At 37.5% G+C, this 23824-nt stretch overlaps 1 long non-coding RNA gene across 2 annotated transcripts in view; it reads right to left on the bottom strand.

Annotated features, from left to right (window-relative positions):
• The window catches only part of LOC103659627, a 50723-nt gene that overhangs the window by 23722 nt on the left and 3177 nt on the right, over positions 1-23824 (bottom strand). Inside the window, exons 3-4 of one of the 2 annotated variants that reach the window (XR_567562.2) lie at positions 23594-23707; positions 9660-9848 (exon numbers count right to left, since the gene is read on the bottom strand). This is a non-coding gene — a long non-coding RNA (uncharacterized LOC103659627). The remainder of the gene's footprint in view (positions 1-9659; positions 9849-23593; positions 23708-23824) is intronic. The other variant, XR_005838266.1, reaches the window with a different exon arrangement.

Below are 23824 nucleotides of genomic sequence, written 5' to 3'. Positions count from 1 at the left end.
AAACTGTTAAAGAGAAAGAATCAAGAATTTATTCTGTCTTTCCTAAACAAACTGTAAGTAACCAAAAATTGATAAGGGAAGTATTTCAGCTAATAAATAAAGAAGTGAGGATAGAATTGAATGTCACCATTTTGCAATCCCTAATGAATTAATGTATCTGGACAGAGAGCATCAATGGCCGCTAACAACACAAAAAGAGGGACACCAGACATAATGTTCTTCTTGATGGATAAACATACCACCATCTCTGAATTAATCATGCCAAAAAATTTAAAGCTGATTCTGATCAAGTTTTTGGATCCAACCATCAACTTTGGGGAAATACAAAAGAAGAGAACTCTGTTAAACAAAATCTCAGAAGTTCAACCAAGAATCCTCAGACTGTAGGAAACTCTACAGGACATATTGGTTTCTTTGAAAATAAATTTCAAGGGGGACAAAAGATGGAGACAGAGTATTTAGACTAAAAGATTTAAAAGACATAGCAAAACAAACAAAACAAAACAAAAACAACAAAAAAAGACATGACAATGTCAAAACAAAAGAACTTGCAATGTGTAGATATTATTTGAGAATTAATTCAAACAAATCATTCAAACTTGTGACATTTGTGAGATAATTAGAACTCTGAATACTCTCGATGTTTGGTATTAAAAGATTATTATCAGTTCTTTTTAGGTGTCATAGGGTATTGTGATTTTATTTCTTTGCAAGGAGTCTTGTCTCTTAGAGATATACTCTAAGAGAGTATATAGATGAGAGATACACTCTAAGAGAGTATGTATGTAGACGAGTGATATACTCTAAGAGAGTATATAGATGAAATAACATATAGGATTTGCTTCAAAATAATACAGAACTGCATAAGTGCACAGCAGTGCAGATGAATAAGATTGCTCATTCTTAAAGCTGTTGATGAATGTGAAGTTTATTTTACTATTGGATCTACTTTTTTATACATTTAAAATTTTCCATCACCAAAACATTTTTTTAATTGTTTCATGATCCTGCATCTTTTTTTATGTACAGCCTCATTCCTCTGCTTCCCATGGGCACAATTCCACACATTACTTGTCTCTACTTCTTTACCTCCCATTCTCACTCTTTTCAATCAGGCTTTGGCTTCCCCCCTACTCCACTGAGACTCCTGTCATCTAGAGGCCCTAGGACCTCTGCCTGCCAAACCCAGTCTGCAATCTCTTTTTTCATCTCACACAACCTCTTAGCAGCACTTGCCTGCTCTTGTTTTTTTTTTTTAATGTGTTTTTATTATGTTAGTCACCATACAGTACATCCCTGGTTTTTGATGTAAAGTTCGATGATTCATTAGTTGCATATAACACCCAGTGCACCATGCAATACGTGCCCTCCTTACTATCCATCACCAGCCTATCCCATTCCCCCACCCCCCTCCCCTCTGGAACCTTCAGTTTGTTTCTCAGAGTCCATAGTCTCTCATGCTTCATTCCCCCTTCTGATTCCCCCCCCCTTCTTTACCCCTTTCTTCCCCTACCGATCTTCCTAGTTCTTTTGTTCCATAGATGAAAGAAATCATGGTGTTCTCCTTGTGTCACAAGTTTCTTCTACTTTTGCTGGCTTCTCTGTCTTCAATGCTCCTCAAACTGTTGGAATGCCACTGGGCTCCCTGTGGACACATCCTGCTAGGGTGGACTCATCCAGTTCCACAGCTTTAAACCCAATCTAAATGCTGATGACACTCAACTTGGCCCCAACTTGTATGTCTGACTCCATGACAATTTCTAACAGGTGGCGATCTTAAAATTAGTGAGTGCACAATGAAACTCCTGATTTTGCCTTTTCCCCTTCATGTACTCCCCTTCCCACTCCATCTTCTCATCGAATTTAATGCATCTCAGCAGTCACTCAGGCAAAAAGACTCAATGTTACCTTTGATCCTTTTTCCCCTATTCTGTACTTTGGATCTGTCAGGAAGTCTTATAAGCTCTAACTTAAATATACCCTAAACCTGATGTCTTAGTCAGCTTGGGCTGCCATAGCAAAATGCCATAGACTAGGTGGCTTAAATGACAGAAATTTATTTTCTCATAGTTCTGGAGGTTGGGAAGTCCAAGATCAAGGTACTGGCCAATTTGGTTTCTGGTAAAGGCTCTCTTCCTGGCTTACAGAAGATCACCTTCTCACCGTGTCCTCGCATAGCTGGAAGAGAGAGTATTTATAAGGACACTACTCCTGGGGTATCAGGGCTTTATCCCCATGACCTTGATTTCCTCCTTATAGGACCTATCTCCAAATACAGTTATGTTGAAAGTTAAAGGTTTAATATATGAGTTTGGGGGGGCCACATTGACCACAAGATCTGACCATAACAACTTCAGGGTTTATATATATATATATATTTTGTACTTTCCTTTCTGCCCAGAATATCATTCTCTCCAATCTTTATAGGGCTACCTCTTTTTCAGTGTTCAGATCTCAGGGCAAATGTCCCTTCCTGGAAAGTCCTTCTTCGATCATTCTGTTGAAAGTAACCACATAAATTCAGTTAACCCTAGTCACTCCCGTTATTGTCCCTGCTTTATTTTCTTCCTAACTCTTATCATTACCAGAAATATCCCATGTTTATTTGCTCATTAGATACTCCCACCAGCTTCACAGGAACAGCAGTCTTGCCTGACATGTTCTCCCCAGTGCACACAAGGTCAAGAGTAGGAGGTGCTCAAAAGGAAGTGGTGGAGGAGAGGAGCCTATCTCTTCCACAGCACTTGGCAGCCAGACTGTGCCAGTTTTGGTCATCACTGAGCCCCAGCAGAACAGTTCTAAGAACACTAGATGCTGAATTTAAAACTTGCTAAAAAAGTAAATGGATCTTTGAATTGTAGTTTGTTAGCCCCTCCAACTCAGCCCTAATTTCTCCAACATTCTTTGTAGTCTGTACAGTTCCCCCTAAAACACTCACTTTTCCTCCATTTCTTAATGACAGTATAATTTCCAGACTCCCAAATCTTCTCAGTGATTCTAAAGATGATTTAAAGAATAAGTGACTAAAAACATATTAAAAGCACAAGAAAATGCATTATTTTCTAATAATCACAATATCAATTAGTTATTTGCTCTATTCTTCTAATACTGAAATTGAAAGGTGGGAAATACAGTACTTCTGCTAAAACAAAAATTGGAAGGAATTGTACTTGGCCAATCTTCCACTATTTTTCTTATTTATACCTATATGCACTCATACTTACGCATATATAAACACTCACTTTTTTACTAATAAAAAACAGAATTGGGACACCTGAGTGGCTCAGTTGGTTCAGTATCCGACTCTTTGTTTTGGCTTAGGTCATGATCTCAGGGTCCTGAAACTGAGCCTTGCACTGGGCTCTGTGCTCAGCAGGAAGTCTGCTTGAGATTGTCTCTCTACCTCTCCCTCTGCTTCTCTCCCACCTCCGCCACTTGTGCAAGTGCATTCTCTCTCTCTCTAATAAATAAATAAATCTTAAAAAAAAAAAAAAAACAAACCAGAATTGTTCTCTCTCTACATATTGGTCCATAACTCATGCAACAATATACGCTGGTCATCTTTCTGGGCCATATAGATAGACCTTGTTCTGTATAAATGTATTCTATTCCATTGTACAAACCACAGTTTCTTTATTCATGCCTCAAGAGATGGCACTGAACTCATTTCAAATTATTTGTTTTCACAAAGTCCTTTGTATGTGTGTGTTTACAGACTTGTGCAATTATTTTTGTAGGCTAGATTCCTAATGCTGAGATGGCTTTCTTAAATGAAATGAACATTTTTATTCCTGAATTCATGTATCTATTCAGTTCTCATCAACAATGTATAGCATTGTTCCCATCAGCTTGAAATGATCAAAATGTTATCAAACTTTCACATTTGTGCCAAACTGAGAGATATTACCTTGCTGTTTTAATTTGCATTTGTTTAATTAAGACGGAACACCTTTACATATATCAGTTAGCCCTTTGCACACAACAACTTTTATATATTATGTTGTTTTGTATATGTGTAACAAAAATATCCTTCTAAGATTTGAGAGGGCTTATAACAGGGCTCATGTAGAACTATTAAAAATGGAGAAAATGAAATGTTGTGGGAGATTAAACTTCTGTGTCATATATAAGGCACATACCCACCTCACATATATCTGCATTTCAATAAACAGTTATGGGATGCTTACTATGAACCAAGCTCTCCACTAAGCCCTTCATGGCAAAGATTAATATGCTCCTGTCCCTAAACTTGTAGTGGTTCCATATAATTAACTAAACATATTAACAGGAGAAATTAAAATATAAAAATGATCAACTTGGCAGTTCCCTATAAAAAGTTACAAATTTACAAAAACATTAGAATATATATACCCACAAATTAGATCACCAATGGACATGCTAAGGCAAAACTTTTCATGAGAAAGAAAACACATGACTAGGTTTTCACCATGATGGGCAAATTGATTACAAATCAGCATTAAACACATATTATATTTATATAATAAAAATGTGCTGAGGTTTCAGTAGGAGAAAACAAATCTAATTTCCTTGGCAGTCAAGAGAATATGCATGAAGAGTTGATGAATTGCCTCTTTCACTTCTTAAAACCTCTGCCTATAGATTCTCTGATGGTTTCACAAATGGCTAAGTCCACTCTGAGACTGCATTTGGTGTTCTCAGGTGTATTCACTCCTAACGGAGTCATAGTTTGTAATAAAATCATTCCAAATGTTAAAAGAAAATGAGAGTGAGGAGCACGTGTGCAATTCTCTGCAAAGCTGAGGGGAAAAAAAAATGTTCTCACTTTACACAACTTATCAAACATTCCCAACTGAAAATAATTCAGTTCAGGATTTTATACCCAACATCCCAGATGCCTGCACAGTTGGAAAAGTGGGGCTGGCCTGATTCTGGCACACAGTGGAGTTATTTATGAGACAAAATGCAATTTCCTCTCCCCTAAATTGCCTGAAGATTATACTGGGTCTGGAGAGACTGACCATTAGGGATGGGCCTTTCTCATCCAAACAGGATGGTAAAATTAGCTGAAGAGGGAGATAGCCTGGTAGGAGCCTTCCCATCTCACCATAGGGCAGACAGCCCTGGACTTTTCCATGAGAAAAAGGTTTATTTTGTTGTTGTTGTTTCCTTTCCAAGAAGCCCTGAAATCATTAGGAGGCTGTGTGGATACCAAAGGCTCTATGGGATAAGTTTAAGCAAGGAGACAGGGAGAGAGGACACCATGGAAGCATGGTCAGCTTGGAGTTCTACCAGGGAGGCATTAAATGTCATGGAGTTTCTTCCCATGACTGGAGCTTTTTGCCCCAGATATTTCCATTGTAGAGCAGCCTCAACATCCCGCACTCTGGCAGATCCTTTTAAGATGGGAGAACAAGCAGGGTGTGTGCTCTAGTCTGGGTATTTCTGTGCATCTTGAATTAGGGTCTTGGCGCTACCTCACTGGCTCCAAGGCAGTCTCAAAACTATTTTAGGGAGTAGACTTAGCTCCAGAGCCCATTAGAGATGGACTAAAAAATCAGTCAGCCTCTTTGACATGAGGCAAAGATTTATGCAGCTAGTTTGGTTATTTGATGTCAGTGCAAGTCTAGTTGAAGCCTTGATTCTAACATATTTGAGCTTTGGTAAATGCTGAACTCTTGACTCATGATAGAACTGATTATAATTTGGAAGACCAACAGAAAACTCCCTGTACTGGGTTGTATGTGTCACCCACCAAATCTGTCCAAGTCCTAACCCTAGGTACTGTGAATGTGACCTTATCTGGAAAAAAAAAAAGTTTCTTGCACCTAAATAAATTTAAGGATCTCAGGAGGACATCATCTTAGATTCAGGGTAGGCCCTAAATCGAATGACCAGTTGTCCTTATAAGAGGCAGAAGGAGAGAAAACACGAAGAGGGAAAGGCCATGTGAAGATTGAGGCAGAGACTGGAGAGGTGCATCTATAAGCCAAGAACACCAAGGGTTGCCATCTGCCACCAGAAGCAGAGAGAGGCATGGAAGGGATTCTTAGAGCCTTCCGAAGGAACCAACACTGCAAATGCCTTGATTTCAGACATGTGGACTCTAGAAATGTGAAAGACTAAATTTCTATTATTTGAAGACATCCAGTTTATGCTCATTTGTTTTAGCAGCCCTAGGAAACTAATACACCCCACAATCCAGATCCAAGGGTTTAGTGTGCTCTGTGTTGGCAGATTGCATTGGGAACCCTGTGAAAATAAGCCTTTAGGGCACAGTTGGAGTACAGGAGACAGAGCACAGGTTGGAGTCAGACAGACCTTGTTAGTTACTGCCGACTTGGCAAGTCCTTCTAAGCTTTTGTCTCTTCATGTGAGACCAGGAAGGCAGCCTAGGAATATGAGATAGAGTCAGCTAGCATAAGCCAAGGATATATTAGAGGTTATCAACACCAGCTGCTGCACATTAACATCCTCTGGGAAGTTTTCAAAATATTGTTGACAAGGCCTCGCCTCCAAATAATTAAATGAGTCTCTAGGACTAAGCCATGGGCACTGATAATTTTTTAAACTCCCTGGGCTCCACTTCATACCCACTGGCATAGCTATTATCAAAAAACAGAAAATAGCAAGTGTTGGCAAGGATGTGGAAAAATTGGAACCCTCGTGAATTGCTGGAGAAAAATACTATGTCACCTCTTAAAACAACAGAAACAACAACATAGAATTACCATATGATCCAGCGATCCTACTTCTAAGTATCCACCCAAAAAGAATTGAAAGCAAGAATTCAAAGAGATATCTGTACCCATGTTCACAGAAGCATTATTCACAATAGCCAAAAGGTGGAAACAATCCAAATGTCCATCAGTGGATGAGTGAATAAACAAAATATGGTATATACATAGAATAAAACATTACTCAGCTTTAAAAAGGGAGGGAATTCTGACCCATGCTACAACAAGGATGAACCTTGAAGACGTTATGCTACGTGAAGTGATACCAGGCATAAAAGGATAAATATTGTGTGATTCCACTTACATGGGCTACCTGCAATGATCAAATTCATGGAGACGGTAAAAGAGTGGTTTCCAAGGACTGGGGACGAGAGGGGAGGGAGAATAGTGTTCAATGGGTATAGAATTTCAGTTTAAGAACATGACAAATTTCTAGAGATACATGATGGTGATGGTTATACACCAGTGTATTCAATGTCACTGAATTATACACTTGGAAGTGGTTAAAATGGTTTATGTTATGCATATTTTGCCATAAATAATAAAACAATAAATGGATGTTAATACATGTACTGTGACAATTATTTCACAACATATATAAATCAAACCATCGTGCTGTATACCTTGAACTTCCACAGTGATGCGTATCAATCATTTCTCAAAAAAAACTGGGAAAAAAACAAGTACACACACACAAACCCCTTCTGGGCCATGCTGATATGCAACAGAATTGAGAAAAGAGGGATTAAACAGTGCCCAAGATCAGAGGCAAAGGCAGGTTGGGCGAATTATGGAAGAGACCACCTTGGCAATGGCAGGGAGGGTACTTTGGGGGACCCAGGACAGGGACTCACGCCTGGGGCTGGGATGCTCAGGGTCAGCGGCAGGAGCATAGTCACTGTAAGCCTGGGTCACCAAAGTTAGAGAAGGACCACCGATATCCCTGATGTGGTGCTGAACCAGAGCTCCTTCCTAGCACTCTGTAGAGGGCAAAACTGGTCCCAGCTAGAGGGCAAAACTGAACTTGTGGGGAGAGGGAGAAGGGTCACCAGACAGGTGACTCAGGAAATGGAGAACCCAAAGACTGTTACAGTCTCCAATCTGCTTTGTTTTATTACCATCTCAACTCCATAGATGTTCTTCCCCTACAGAGAAACACTGTGAAACCTCAACTCTTGACCTCGCCGGAAACTCTCACTGTGATCATCAGGCTGAGAGAGGGCTGAGAGCCTGTAAGCCTTGCATAAGTCTGACAGCACACTCTATCGATCTATTTCCAGCGCAGAGTGGGTTGCAGGGAAGAGTTGAGCAAGGGTGCGTGGGTGCCGGCTGAGGGCGTACATGAATAGATGCTGATTCTGTTCACTTGGGTTTCAGAGGAAGCTGCTTCTGACCTTGTCCCCGGGCTTGGGCATGCACTCTCCTTGCAGTATGTGCACTCCTGGCACTGCTTTTGGACTTCCTTCTTTTAAAAAGTGATTACTGCCAAAAGCAAATGTCAGCCCTTTCACATAAGAAGAGTTCATCAATTTTGTTAGCAATGAAAGAACATTAAGAGCTTTTAGTTTGAGCTCTTGTGCTTATTTACTCTAACCTGGACCCATTTCTCCCCAGCAGCACAGCCTCCATCCTGTGTTCTCCGACTTCGCCTCTGCTCAGTTATGCTGCATCTGGGAGAGGAAGTAGCTTCTTAGCACATCTCATGAGGGAAACATGAGTGGGAAGTGGGGCTTCACCTGTCAGATGCCATCCCTGTCAGCATCCCAACAGCATCTCCTGCATAGAAGGAAAGTATTTCACCTCTCCTATTTTAATGGAGTTATCAAGAACAACCACAACCACTTTCTTCAAATAAATGAAGTGGGGGGAGAAAAGGACGATACAGAGCCTCCTGTGTTTCTGGTACCTTTATAGTTCTGTTTGTACACAGACGGGATCTAATTTAGTTAGTCCTGTGTGCAGGGGTAGAGGGAGAACAGACCGTCAAGTCTGTTCCATGTTCCAGGGCTGGGCAAGTGCCCACTCAAGCCCTGTTAGGCCTAAGTTCTCCTCGTTTCAGTGTGGAACCAGCCAACAGGCTGCGCAAGATGAAGAACACACAATGGTGTAAGTAGATTTGTCTCCCAAGGCTCCTTTGCTCTTCAGGCTGCATTCCCAAAATTTGGAGTTCTGGGAGCCAGGCAGAGTGAGGAATTCACAGGTCAAGGATCCCACAGGTATGCTGCCTCATATTTATTCTTCTGCAAGGGAATGGGTTGGGTGTGGCCTGCAGGAACCTAGACCTAAAGTCCAGGTTCCAGGTTTATGATTTCTTTTATTTTTTAAAGAGTTTATTTCTTTATTTGAGAGAGAGAGAAAAAAAAAAAGAAAGAGAAAACAAGTGGGGGAAGGGAGAAGAACAAGGAGACTTGATCCCACCACCCTGAGATCATGACCTGAGCTGAAATCAAGAGGAGGATGCTCAACCGCCCGAGCCACCCAGGCGCCCCTAGGATTTCTTGATGCATTGCAGCTATAGTAAGCTCTGTGTCCCCTTTGCTTCTTGTTGAGCCACAGGGCTTACTTGGGACTTCTGCGCAACTGGCTTGGCCATGGTCGATCACGGTTGTGAAGAACAAATAATACAGCGCATAACTGACTCCAAATATTTTGCCATTTCCATCAAAGACGTTTTAAGGTGAAGAGTAGCAATCTATCACAGTACAGTAAACGTGTCAGTGCAGTGATCTCTGTGACAACATTTAGAGGCAAAGCTTACTTGATGGCTAATTCAGAGATGTGATTCAGAGATCTGTCTTGATAATCTATATTCCCTGGTTGTTATGAGGACTATTTCACCCAACAAGTCTCCCTGTACCCCTTAACATAGACTTTTTTAGTGACTGAAATAATCATGTCTGCCAGATGAAGCCTACAGAAATTAGATCTTACTATCCACCTTACCTACTTTTCTAGATTCCATGCAGACTCTGGCTCATTTATGTGGCTTCTCACATTCTCCTGAATCAAGACTTCACCCCGTGCTTCGGATATCTTTATCTCTTGGATCATATTCATCATATGTTTTATTAATTCACTTCTTCAAGAACCATGCATGACATATCTATTATTTACCGAGGGATGTTCTAGGCACTGAGAACAAAACAGAGATAAAGGACACTGTTTTTACTTCAAGATGTTCACGTTCTAGTTGGGAGAGTAGACAAAGAAACCCCTGATAGAGGTCTGCAGATGTTTCAAAACCAACTATGTCATGTATTATTTTTAAATTACCCTCACTTTTGATGGTGTGGTATCTAAGCTGTGAGATGACCTCCAATGTCCTCATCTCCTGATCTTTATACTCTTATAGGGCCCCTTCCCTCATTAAATCAGTGCTAGCCTGCATGACCAAATATAACAGAAATGGCTTCTGAGGTCATAAAAGGTGTCACAGCCTCTACCTTGGTCTCTTGGATTGCTTACCAGCCAGCCACATACTATGAGAACACTAGCATGGCCCATGAAAAGCCTACTTAAGGACCCCTGGCCATAGCAAGCATTAACTTACCAGTTGTATGAGATGGCCACCTTGGAAGCCAATGTTCTGGCCCTAGTCAGATCCTTAGATGAGTGCAGCCCTGACCAACGTGTGACTACAACCTCACGATAGATCTCAAGCCACAACCAGCCAGCCAAGCCAATCCCAAAGTCCTCTCCCACAGACACCATGAGAGATAATAAGTTATTATTACAGTTTTAAGGAAGAAAGTTCAGAAACAATTCGTTACACACCATTAGATAACTAATACAGATAGGCTATGCTTTGTCTTCTGTTATGTTTTTCTTCTGTGTGGAATCTCTTTGGATATGTCCTCCCATTGCAGCTTCCTCATCTTTTAAGGGACAACACAAATACCACTAATTCTAATAATACTTTTCTTAGTTATAACAATCTCAGATCTGTACCAGTCACTTGGCACATTGCACATATTACAATTCCTTGTCTATTTGTGACAACTATTTCTAGGTTATGAGCAATCTAAGGTTAGGCTGTGCTGTAATCAGTTTATAACATCACAGCACTTACATAAGGTCTTACACATCATATGTGTGCAATAACTATTTGTTAAATGAATGATATGTGTGATCAGTGATAGATTGTGTTGTATACACAAAATGTGCTTTTACATGTTTATGTGTTATTTCAAGGGCTCTTCTGTCTTTTTATATTTCCTATGTCAAAATTAGAACGGGGGCATGAACCTCAACTATTATACCTTTTCTGTCTGCCTACAGCATCTAATATAGTGTTGGATACTCAATGTGTGCTCAATAAAGGTTGACTGACTAAGCATTTAATCCCTTAAAACAGAAATTCAATAAATGTAGTCCCAGTGACCTGAAAGAGTAATGTTTCTCCTTGTGTGTCTAATGGATTACCAAAGAGTGTCTTAGGGCCAGGATTTTAGAAACAATTGTCAATGCCAGACTCAAGGACACAGCTATCACTGGATAGGGCCTGCCTCAGAGAAAAGATAATTCCCAAAGGATAAGAATGAGCTGAAGAAATGTATGTGTACCCAGTCCATAGAACTCTAGACTCCTTAGATGTAAAGGACTCCCTCTGACCCCTATGTCTACCCCCAAATCAAAGATTTTCTTTTACGGGAGTGAATATCCCATTTTAAGTCAGAGAATAGTCAGACCTAAAAGTCAATATCAGTGATGAGGCCACGTAAAAAACACCTGAACCGCCACAGCGAAAGTTCGAACTCTGCTACTAATTCCTATCAAAGTAACACCTACAAAGTCTGGCTACTGTTTTCTCGGTAGCCAGTGCTGACTCTGAGCACCAAAAAGTCTTGTGCATGCTGCTCGTAATGCTGCCCCTCTGCACACCATCCTGAAGAGTCACTTTTACCTTCTGGGATACAAAGCTCTTGGCTCCAGCCCTGTCTGTGACTGGCTTCTTTTCATTTTCATTTATCCATGCTTTGTGTCTCAACCTTAACACATTGGTTTCTGTCTCCTGGAAGAATTTCCCTTCATCTACTGAAGTACCATTTGTGAACTTGTGATTAATTAATTCCTTCTCAGTTTCCAAAGTAGGAGCTTTATTAGTTGGCGAGGAATTGCTGATACTACCCAAACTTTAAAAGAACAATCAGCTGATTTTTTGAAAGAAAGCAGCCCAGGTTTTGATGATAGAAATTACTCTTAAAAAAATACTTCTTTCTGATATTTGGTATAGTCAATGTTACGCAAATGATGATAATACTTTGCCAAATGAGAGGAAAATATAAAAGTGGAGGGAATATAATAAACATCAAGCCTTATAATATACTAACATTTACCATTCAAATGTTCAATAATTTAACAGAGCACCAAAGCAGGTTTTATTATTCAACATATTTGCCTCTGGATTATCCATCAGAGATGTAAATGCCTCTAATTCAATCATGTTTATCTTATAGGTATATTAATAACTTCACTGTTGATGGCTTTTGTGTTTTGTATTCAAATGTATGTTTGTTATTATGAGAACAATAAATATAATTTTATGAAAGAAAGAGACAAAATTACATAGAGTGACATTATATCTAAAGGGAATGGAATAAAGTAAAAATTATTAATAGAAAGAGGGCTTTAAGAAATAAATTGATTTTAAAATTAACATTATGGTATGGAAGGTTTTAAAAAATTTGTATACCCTACGAAGAATTAAAATGATTCATGGATGTGCTTTGGCTCTGAAACTTACTTAAATTTAATAATTTAGCCTGAGAAATCCTTGGTATTTTATTAAAAAGTTTCATAAGGAATAGCAATAAAACATGATCATCACAACCTTCAAGTGGTATTTATTAAGCTCCTGTCTACTTCCTTTGAATTCATATCAACTACATAAATAACAAAATAGGGTGCATTAAAAATTGATCTTTGTGTAGCTTCTATGTTCATTCTCATCCCTGTCTTCATTTATAGCAATTTCTACCACCACCACTACATTTATACAGCATCCACCATGGGGCAAGAACAGCATTAATCACTCGAATGCGTAATCTTCCTTAATATTCCAGACAACTCTATGTCTGAGGACTAACCATGCTGCAGATGGGGAAACTGAGGCATAAGGAAGCTAAAAATTAGTCCTAGATCACAGTTAGAGGTGCAAGAGACAGAATTCAAATCATATCTCTTTGACTCCAAATCCTGAGTTCTTACTCATTCTACTATTAATTATTAAATCTCCTTCAAAAGACTTGCCCACTTCTCTAGCCCACACAAATCTTATTCCCCTTTCTAAATCAAAGCTTTTTCCATATATATCACATTTTTATTATATACTGGCTTATATAATGTTATGTACCTCAACGTGTTCCTCAACGTGTTCCTCAACTAGACTGTAAACTTCATGATGGTAGGCTTATGTCTAATATGTGCCATCCTACTATCAAAAAAATTAAAGATAGCAAGGTTAGTGAGGATGTGGAGAAAAGAGCCCTTGTATGCTGTTGGCAGGAATGTAAATGGATAGACCTATTAAAGAAAACAGTATGGTGGTTCCTTAAAAAACAAAAAATAGAACTGCCATATGATCCAGCAATCGCCCTTCCCCCAAAGGAAATGAAATAAATATCTTAAAGTATACCTGCACTCCCATGTTCATTGCAGCATCGTCAAGATATGGAAACAACATCAGTATCCATTGATGAATGAATAGATAAAGACATTGTGACCTAGATACATACACCTATGTCATATATACATATTCACATACACATGTATTCATATATACACACATGTCACATATATACACACATGTCATATGCACATATATAGAGATATATATATGTTATATCTGTGTATATATCCAAATATATATGATGGAATATGATTCAGCCTTAAGAAAGGAAGAGATCCTGACATTTGCAATGAACCTGAAAGACATCATACTAAGTGAAATAAGCCAGACACTCACTAATATGCAGGATCCAAAAAAGCTGAATATCTAGAAGCAGACAGTAAAATGGTGTTTAGGGAGGTGGGGCAGGGAGGTGGGGGAAATGGGGAAATGTTGGTCTAAGAGTACAAAGTTGCAGTTATATTGGATGAATGTCTAGAGATCTAATATACAGAATGATGTCTAGATTATGTATTAAACAATGGAAATTTGCTAAAAGAGTAGATTTTGGGTGCTCTCATCACACACATACAAAAGATAACTAGGTGAGGGGCACCTAGGTGGCACAGCGGTGAAGCGTCTGCCTTCGGCTCAGGGTGTGATCCTGGCATTCTGGGATCGAGCCCCACATCAGGCTCCTCCACTATGAGCCTGCTTCTTCCTCTCCCACTCCCCCTGCTTGTGTTCCCTCTCTCACTGGCTGTCTCTATCTCTGTTGAATAAATAAATAAAATCTTTAAAAAAAAAAAAGATAACTAGGTGAGATGATATGTTAATTAGCTTAACTATAGTAATCATTTTGCTATGTTATATATATATTGAATCATCATGTTGTATACCTTGAATATATACTTTTATTAAAAATACATACATACACAGAAAAAATATGTGCCATATACTCTTCCAATTTACCAAACCGCTTTCTCATATGTAAGTACTTAATAAATACCAGATGAATTGTGGCCACTTAAAATAGGTATCGATGGTTAATAAGATACTTAGCACAGTTAGAATAGTCCTAATATTTATGCTAAGTAATTTACATGTATTATCCTCATTTAATCCTCATTTACTTCCTGTGAAGTAGCCTTCATCATATCCATTTTATGATGAAGAAATGGAAGAAATATCTAATTTGACCAAGGTCACAAAGATAACTAGTGGCAGTCTGGGATTCAAATCCAAATTTTCTAAAAAAATAATCTATGGGGGTGCCTCGGTGGCGCAGTCGTTAAGCATTTGCCTTCAGCTCAGGGCGTGATCCTGGCATTCTGGGATCGAGTCCCACAACAGGCTCCTCTGCTAGGAACCTGCTTCTTCCTCTCCCATTCCCCCTGCCTGTGTTCCCTCTCTGGCTGGCTGACTCTCTCTGTCAAAGAAATAAATAAATAAAATCTTTTAAAAAAATCTATATTCTTATCATCTACTACACTGTTATATTAGGACTTCGCTAGGGCAAGTGATACTAACAAAATTGTTTTTGCTTCTGGGTAAAGGGTGACTAGGAACTGATCAAATAGAAAATATGTATCATTGTTACAAACTATATGTCTAAGTACATGGAACTGAATATCAGGGATATGACTGACTAGTAATTTAATATTTACCATGTAGTAGTGGAGAAGGAGGTGAGTAGAAGAGAGTCTTTCTAGATATATGACTCACTGGGGACAGAAACTGAGTTTAGTAAAAAATATTTTCTGTAATCCTTCTTGAACTAAAGCCTGATACATTTTTAAAAAATATTTTATTTATTTATTTGAGAGAGAGAGAGAGCAGAAGCAGGGGGAGTGGTAGAGGGAGAGGGAGAAGCAGACTCTATGATGAGCAGGGAGCCTGTCCCGGGTCCATCCCAGGACCCTGAGATCATGACCTGACCCAAAGGCAAATGCCTAGCGAACTAAGCCACCCAGGTGCCCCTAAAGCCTGATATTTAAATAGCTTCTGATTTCATATGAGATTGCCAACCATTTCTTTTCTTTTTTTTTTATTTTAAGATTTGTTTATTTATTTTAGAGAGAGAGAGAAAGAGAGCGAGCACATGGAAGGAGGGGTGGAGGGAGAGAGAGAATCCCAAGCAGACTCCCTGCTGAGGCTAGAGCCTGAGGTGAGGCTTAATTTCATGACCCCGAGATCATGACCTGAGCCGAAACCAAGAGTCAGATGCTTAACCGACTGAGCCACCCAGGTGCTCTGAGATTGCCAACTATTTCTACTGAGAAGTGAATTTACTTTTATTTGTTTCTACAACTTGAATTTTGGAAATGAATTAGTTTTAATGTAAGAGATATTCCATAGTTCATAATTACTGCATTATTAAAAATTACAATCTCAAAGTTCTCTTTTCGGTCACGAATCTCTAGGGAAATATCACCTACTCTTCCTACCTCAAGCTTATATTATAGTAAATATTTTATTCTTTCACAGGGGTCAACCTGGAACCATTTCTTCACCTTCTCTTGCTTTGTCCTTTTCTGAGAGATGATTCACACCAAGAAAGATTCAATCAAAACAAGTCATAGGGCAGAAGGAGAGATGAAGAGTGTTCAGTGAGCAAGGACTGACCTCCATTGTAATTTCTCATAAGCCGATGACTCACTTCTGTTGCAAATACTGGCTTTACTGAGTGCTTCTGCTCTGCTGTCTCTATAGCTTTGCCAAAGATGGGCACAATGGACTGGAAATATCTTTATTTGCTGGGAAGCAATACTTTTGATAGTTTACAAGGTGGCCGTATCAATAGTTAATAGAGTCATCAATATCCAGGAGCAAAATTGATTTTAGTGAATACAGAACTGGAAAAAGTACTTAGCAGATTTTTCCTTTGGCCTTTTAAAAAACTGCATTTCACTATATATCCCTTCATGGTACCATTTCTGTAAATGGTTAATATGTTTGGCTGACAAAGTTAAAATATAGATCTATAAAGGATTATTAATGATGAAGACTTGAAGATACATTAGGAAAAAGTGAGTTGCTGCAGAATGAGATACAGCTGAGCAAGGCAGAAATAAGAGAAAAATGGTCTAACACCATGGAGGAAGATTGTTTCAATTCCAAGCTCAAAGAAAAAATTCATTGCCCCAGGACACTGACCAGAAACATACTTTTTTATGTTCATTTCAACATTATTTGTAATGGTGAAGACTTAACAACAATAGAAATGATCAGTCATTATGGTTCACTCATGTGAGAAAATACTATGTAACCATAAAAATAGGTTATGAAGGAATAGTTAATGACATGAGAAAAATTCATTCAATATTATAAGGAAATAAAAAAACAGATTACAAAATGGTAGATCCAATATGATGAAAATTAGATAAAACACAGAGATACCTACATGCATGTACATAATATAAAGATGGGGAAAATAAACACCAAAATGTTATTGGTACTTAGCTCTGGGTTATGGATGAGCTTTAATATTCTTCTCTGTACTTTTGAATATTTCTCAAATTTTCTATAATTAACATGTAATATCTTTATAATTACAAAATAAAAACAATACTTTACATTTTTTTTTTTAAGATTTACTTATTTATTTGAGGGGGGAGGGGCAGAGGGAGAGAATCTTTCAAGCAGATTCCCACTGAGTGAGGAGCCCCATGCAGGGCTTGATCCCACCACCCATGAGATCATCTGAGCCAACACCAAGAGTCAGAAGCTTAACCGACTGAGACTCCCAGGTGCCCCAATACTCTGCATTTTTAAAGGAGAAGAAGAAAACAAAGAGAACTTCTATTCTTGACAATAAGGCTGAGTAGGTACCCTCAACAGCCCTTTGCGTAAAAAGAAATTCTGGGCTAAAAAATAAATTAAACAAGTATATAAAATAACTCCTCCTTTTAACACATACTGCCAAGATGGTAGAAATAGCCTAAAACAGGATCAAAGAGGAAATCCAAGGAGGTAAGCAATAATTCAACTGTCTTTCCACTCTGAGAGATATGCCAAACTAGTGAATTGAGCTTCCATTTTCTGAGCCATGCAGAATGTGAGCAGTGGAGTGTGGAGCTCCTCCTGCCAGCCCAGAGTGCTGACTATACATATCTCTTCCCAACTTCATGTTCAATGTTTCAAACTGGTAGTTTGAGATCAGCCACGTGAGTGTTTATAACACAAAAACTGCCAAGAGGTACAGGCCAGGAAATTTTTTTTGTCCCCAGAGACCCAGTCCTTACGCATTTACCAAGTTTAGGAAGCAAATCCGGGGGTCTATGAAAGATTGAGAGTCTAATTGTAGACTGCATAAATTTGGGGCCCCAAGGAGCTCCACAGCTATTAGGAGAGAGAAGAAGAAATAAACTTATTCCACAGAAGGAATCATCAAGGAAACAAACTTGATGCTAGGTGGGGGGGGCAAAATATCTTCCCTGAAAAGTTCAATGTCACCAAAGTTTTAGGTCCTGAAACTCATCCTACTTACGTGGCTCACAAAACTTTAAGCCAAAATTCGAAAGTGGTTCCAGTTGATAGAATCCCCAGGCTTCTGCCTGACTCAAATGCAAATCCTTTCTGTGGCAACACATTTACAACTCAGCCTCAAAATTTAGCACAAGTAAAAAATATTAGCTCATATTAAAAAATGAAAATAGCACCCTGACAAAACAGTAGGAAACAAGACAGTAAAATCAAGACCTCCAAAAGTTTTAAATATTTAAGCTGGGCACAAATTAGAAACAAGTTTAATATAAATAAAGAAATAAAAGAATTGTAAATTTGAGAACAGAGAGTTATTAAAATAGAAGAAAAAATAAACTCGAAGGAGACAACACTTCTAGAAATAAAAAATCAAGTAATGGAAATTAAAAACTCAGTGGAGAATTTAAACAGAATATTAGACACAGCTGAAGACAGCATTCATTTGGAAAATCAGAAGGCAGATCTGACGGAAGTATCCGAATGCAGCTAAATGTGTTACAGAAGTGGCAAATGTGTAGGAGAGGTTAAGAGATGTGACAGAATGATTAGGGGGACACCTGTGAAGTAAATCCATAAACAGAAGCATGGGGGTGATAAGTATTACATTTAGGACAATAGTTACCTGTGGGATGCAGTGAAGCACTGGGTCCTGTGCATATAGGACTTTAAAAACACTGGTAATATATTCTCTATTTTAAGATTGGCATCGGGAACAGTGGTGTAGGTGCTGGGGGTGGCAGCAGCCAGCGCTGCTGGACTGAGGGGGGCAGTGGCCTGGCCTGGCCTGACAGGGGGTAGGCAGCAGCAGCAGAGGAAAACAAACAAACAAACCCGAAACAACTACAACAAAATGGGCCCTGGGTCCACAAGTGTTGCTTTTAATTTTTATTCTTAAAATACATAATAAATACTCTTTTCTACATTGTCAATATTTTATTAATATATATAAAGTAGCCTGAAAGGAAATACTCCATAGAGTTAACTGTAGTTGCATCTGAGTCATGCAACTATGAGTATTTTTATTTTCCCATCTTTTCTGATACTTTGGAATTTTCTTTCATGAAACTGTATTAAATTTACAATAAAAATATACGGATAAACACACTGAAAAAAAAAAAGAAAAGAAGCATATGGTTTCCCAAAATGATAAATATCTTTGCATAAAATAGCAAACTCAGGTGATCCAGTTATTTAGGACCTTGTCTTTTATTTACAGATAAAAAATTTTTTTAAATGCTGCTTATGGAAGTGGGAAGGCTTCTTTGGGTTACTTTTTCTCTGGTGAGTAAAAAAACATAATATCAAGTTTCCAATGAATCAAGGAAGCTTTTAAATATGCACTTACGCAGATTCTTAAACTGAATTACTTCAGTTTCTTAATTATATTTAGTGACAAATTAATTAGAGATCTGGGACTGGTGAAATTATAATAAGACTACTGAGATTTACACTCGTTCCAAATAGAGTCAGTGGCAAAGATAACAGTGATTTAATTTGGGACATAATGTGTTTATAGAAAGAAAGGGTTAGAATGAGGCCCATTGGTAAGAGAAGCACTAACATCGGTGGTAGGTTTTTAGACAAAGAATTGCTTAGGCTTAAAAGCATTTTAAATGACTAGTTGAATAATCAAATCCTAAAGAGAAAAGAGAAAAGACTTTTTGAAGTGCTGAATTCAACTAACTATAAAATTACAGTTTGCAAAATCATATAAGGGAAAAATTAGATAAAAAGTTAAAAAGATGTCACTGGAAGTTGCTTCAGTTTTTCTAACATAAAAAAGTAAACTATCTTATAATATGCCTAAGGGTGAATACTGTTTCCTATTTAAGAAGTATAGCTTAGGCTTGCAGTTTTTATTTTAAGTGACCTAAATTAAGTTGTCTTAAATATTCTTTGGGTTTCCAGCCCTATTTATTGAGGTATAATCATATACAGTGAAATGTACATATACATACAGTTCAATCCAATTTAACAAATGCATACAACTGTGTAACCCCAACACCTATAAAGATATTGACCATTGCTATCCCCCCAGCACTTTCCCTTGTACCCATATCCTGTCAACCCATAACTCCATGCAACCACTGTCCCGATTTTTAATATCAGTGAATGCATTTGATTTTTCAAGTATCAGGTAATATTCACTCTTTTGTGTCTGGCTGCTTTCATGTGGCATGTTTTATAAATTGTTCCATGCTTTTTATTCCATTGTACACCATGATTTGTTTATTCATTTTCCTGTTGATGGCCACCTGGGCTGATTCCAGCTTTTAGCAATTACAAATAAAACTGCTATGAATGTTTTTGTACAAGGCATTAGTGAACACTATGTTTTCATTTGTTTTAAATACTCAGGTGTGGAATTGCTGAATTATAAACAAATATGTCTCTTTAAAGAAAACTGCCAAAGTGTTCTCCAAAACAGTTGTACCATCTTACATTCAAACCATGAACATATGAGAGATTTGGTTGATTTGCTCTTTGCCAACACTGGTATTGTCAGTCAATTTCATTACAGCCATTTCAGTGGGTGTGTGGTGGGCTGTCATTACCTCTCCTTGAATATTCTTGTCTGGTCTTAATATCAGGGAAATCTGGCCTCACAACACAAGCTGGGAAGTATTTCCTCTTCCTGTATTTTCAAACTGGGGGAAGTTCTTTATTTGGTTTCATATAAAGGTTTTTAGTTCCTTAACAGATACAAGTCTATATATTCTCCTGTTAGTTTTCATAATTTGTAATTTCTATCTACCTTGAATTTGCCTGTTTCATCTAAGTTGTTGAACTTACTGATATAAAATTGTTCATAATAGCCCTTTTTGCCCATTAATTGCTGCAGAATTTATAATGATATCCTCTCTATCATTCCTAATATTAGCTATTTGTGCTTTATCTCTTTTCTCGATCAGTCCTGTTTGATACTTATCAATTTTATTACTCTTTTTAAAAAGCCAATTTTGCGACATTGTTCATTTTTCTGTTTTTGTCTATTTTCTATTTCTCTGATTTCAACTCCTCTCTTACTAGATCATTTCTTTTACTTATGTTGAGTTTAACTTGCTCCAATTTTTCTAATGTCTTAAGTTGGAAACATAGGTCATTTCATCTATCTTTCTAATATATTCTTTAAAAAATAAATATAAAAATATAAATAATAAAAAATAAGCTCATAATACAGTCTTCAATTATAATGACTATATATGTTCTAATTTAAATATTTATATTTGAAATATAGATCTACATCTAAGCACAGCTTAACTGCATGCCACAAATTTTAAATGTTGTTTTTTAATTGTTATTTCCTTCTAAATATTTTTAATTTTTCTTGTGATTTCTTCTTTGGTCCATGAGTTATTTAGAAATGTGTTATTTTCCAAATATCTGGAGACTTTTTAGGTTAATAACATCTTAATGTTATTAATTTCTAATTTAGTACTCTTGTGGTCAGAAAACATGCTTCAAAGATTTCAACCTTTGGAATTTATGGAGACTTGTTTTATAGTCCAGTACATGGCCTATCTTGATAAATTTTCTTTCTTTTTATCTTGATAAATTTTCTATGTGCAAATGGAAAGAATTTGTATTCTCTTATTTTGGGTTATAGTGTTCTACAAATGACAATTAGATCAAGTTAGCTGATAAAGTTTTTCCAATCTTCTGTATCATTACTAATTTTTTGTCTACTTGCTCTCTCACTGAGGTGCTAAAATCTCCCACTAGATTTGTCTATTTCATACTAATTACTTCAAGCATTTTACATATTGTCTTCTGTTTTATTATTAGGAAATGTCTTTTATCTAGGAATACTCTTTGAAGAGTCTGATATATTTGTGTTTAATTCTATATTGTTTGTGCTTTTTTTTCTATTTTTCCCATTTATTCTTTATATCTGTTTCTCTATTCTTATCACCCTTTCAGTAAATCAAATATTTATTTTTTAATATTATATTTTAGCTTCTCTATTAACTTTTTAATTGTGTCTTTGAGGTTTTTTTAGTGGTTGTTCTGGAGATTACAATATATACCTTTAACTTTCACAGTATATCTCCCCAAAATATCTATTATTTCATCAATAGTGTAAGCACCTTATAGCAGTGGACTTGCCTCTCTTCCCTCTCTTTGTGCTACTCTTGTTATATGTCTAATTTTATGTATGCTATAAATCCCACAACATATTTTTTTAATTTAAGAAATCTAATTTCTGGGGCGCCTGGGTGGCACAGCGGTTAAGCGTCTGCCTCCGGCTCAGGGCGTGATCCCGGCGTTCTGGGATCGAGCCCCACATCAGGCTCCTCCGCTATGAGCCTGCTTCTTCCTCTCCCACTCCCCCTGCTTGTGTTCCCTCTCTCGCTGGCTGTCTCTATCTCTGTCAAATAAATAAATAAAATCTTTAAAAAAAAAAAAAAAAGAAATCTAATTTCTAAAATAAAATTCGAATATATACATGATAATTTTTTATCTGGTAACTTTTCTATCTGGTATATTTTCCCTTCAGTCTCAAGAAATTCTCATAGCACTTTTTTTTTTTTTTAAGATTTTATCCATTTATTTGAGAGAGAGTGACAGAGAGGTATAGGATAGTGACAGAGAGCGAGAAGCGGGCTCGCTGGTGAGCAGGGAGCCCGATGGGGGGCTTGATCCCAGGACTCTGGGACCATGACCTGAGCCAAAGGTAGACACTTAACCAACTGAGACACCCAGGTGCTCCTCTTTTATTGCAGATGTGATGAAGATTAGTATTTTCCCAGCTTTTCTTCATGTACAGATGTGTTTACTTTCATTTTTGAAGATAGTTTTTGCTAGATATAGAATATCAAATGAGAGGTTTTTCTTTCAGCACCTGAAATTGCTCTATACTCTTCTAGCCTCCATTTTTTTCTAATGAGGAGTTAGTCAACGTTCTTATTGCTTCTCACCTGTATGCTATATTTTTTGTTCTCTAGATGCTTTCAAGACTTTACCTCTGAGTCTTTCAGCAGTTTGATTATGATGTGCCTTCCTGTAGTTTACTTTGTATTTATCCTACTTAGGGTTTGCTGAATTTCTCAGATATGTAGATTAATGATTTCCATCGATTTAGGATTTTTTGGTCCCATTTTCTCTCTGCCCACTTTCTACAACTCTAATTACATGTATCATTTGACCATCTTATATTGTCCCACTTATCTCAGATATGTGTTCCACTTTTTTTTTTCTTTCTCAATTTTTCTCTTTGTGTTTCACTTTAGATAATTTCTATTGACTATCCTTAAGTTCATTAATTCATTCCTATGTATGGTACATCCTCTGGGCTTATAACCCCATTGATGAATTTTTCATCTTGGTCATCTTAATTCCATTTCTAGGACTACCATTTGGCCCTTTGTTATAGTTTGCATATATTTTCTGATATTCCCCATCTTTTCACATATATTGTTCACTTTTTTCATGAGTTCTTTTAACACTTCTTATTGTAGCCACATAGTTGTGTTAATCATTCACCAGACTCTCTCTCATCTGTGTCTCTGATTGGCAATACATACCAGAAGGGCAGTAGCCAAGACACAGGGGTTTGGCCTACAATGGTACAGCCAACAGAACTAATTGATTACATAGCATTCTCCTAAAACTCAAATTATAAACCACAAGTCTCTTAGACTTAAGAACATTGCAAAGATTACTGGCAGTCCTACTACATTGCAAAGACACATGCCAATTTTTCCTGAGCTTCGTCTTTATGTTGCATTTGAGGCATATGAGGCATACGCTGAAATCATTGGATTGGTAGGGATCAAAATATTACCTTTAGATATGTCCAAGAAGGAGAGAAGTCTTTCTTCCAAAAGCTTAAAGGAAAGTAGATTCCACAATCCTCTGCAGTAAATTTGTTTGACGTTTCTCTGACAGGAATATATTTCTTTAAAAAAAAATTGTGCAGTGCTGAAAGAACAGTTTTTACTATTATTTTCTAAAGAGATAGTTAATAGTAATCAGCATGGTTTTGTGGGGGAAAATCATAACATATCTGAAGGCA

The sequence above is a fragment of the Ursus maritimus genome, unplaced genomic scaffold (genome assembly GCF_017311325.1).
Source record: "Ursus maritimus isolate PB19 unplaced genomic scaffold, ASM1731132v1 scaffold_1, whole genome shotgun sequence".
NCBI lineage: Eukaryota > Metazoa > Chordata > Mammalia > Carnivora > Ursidae > Ursus > Ursus maritimus.
Note: the sequence above shows the minus strand (reverse complement) of the source record. Positions and strands in the feature narration are given on the sequence as shown.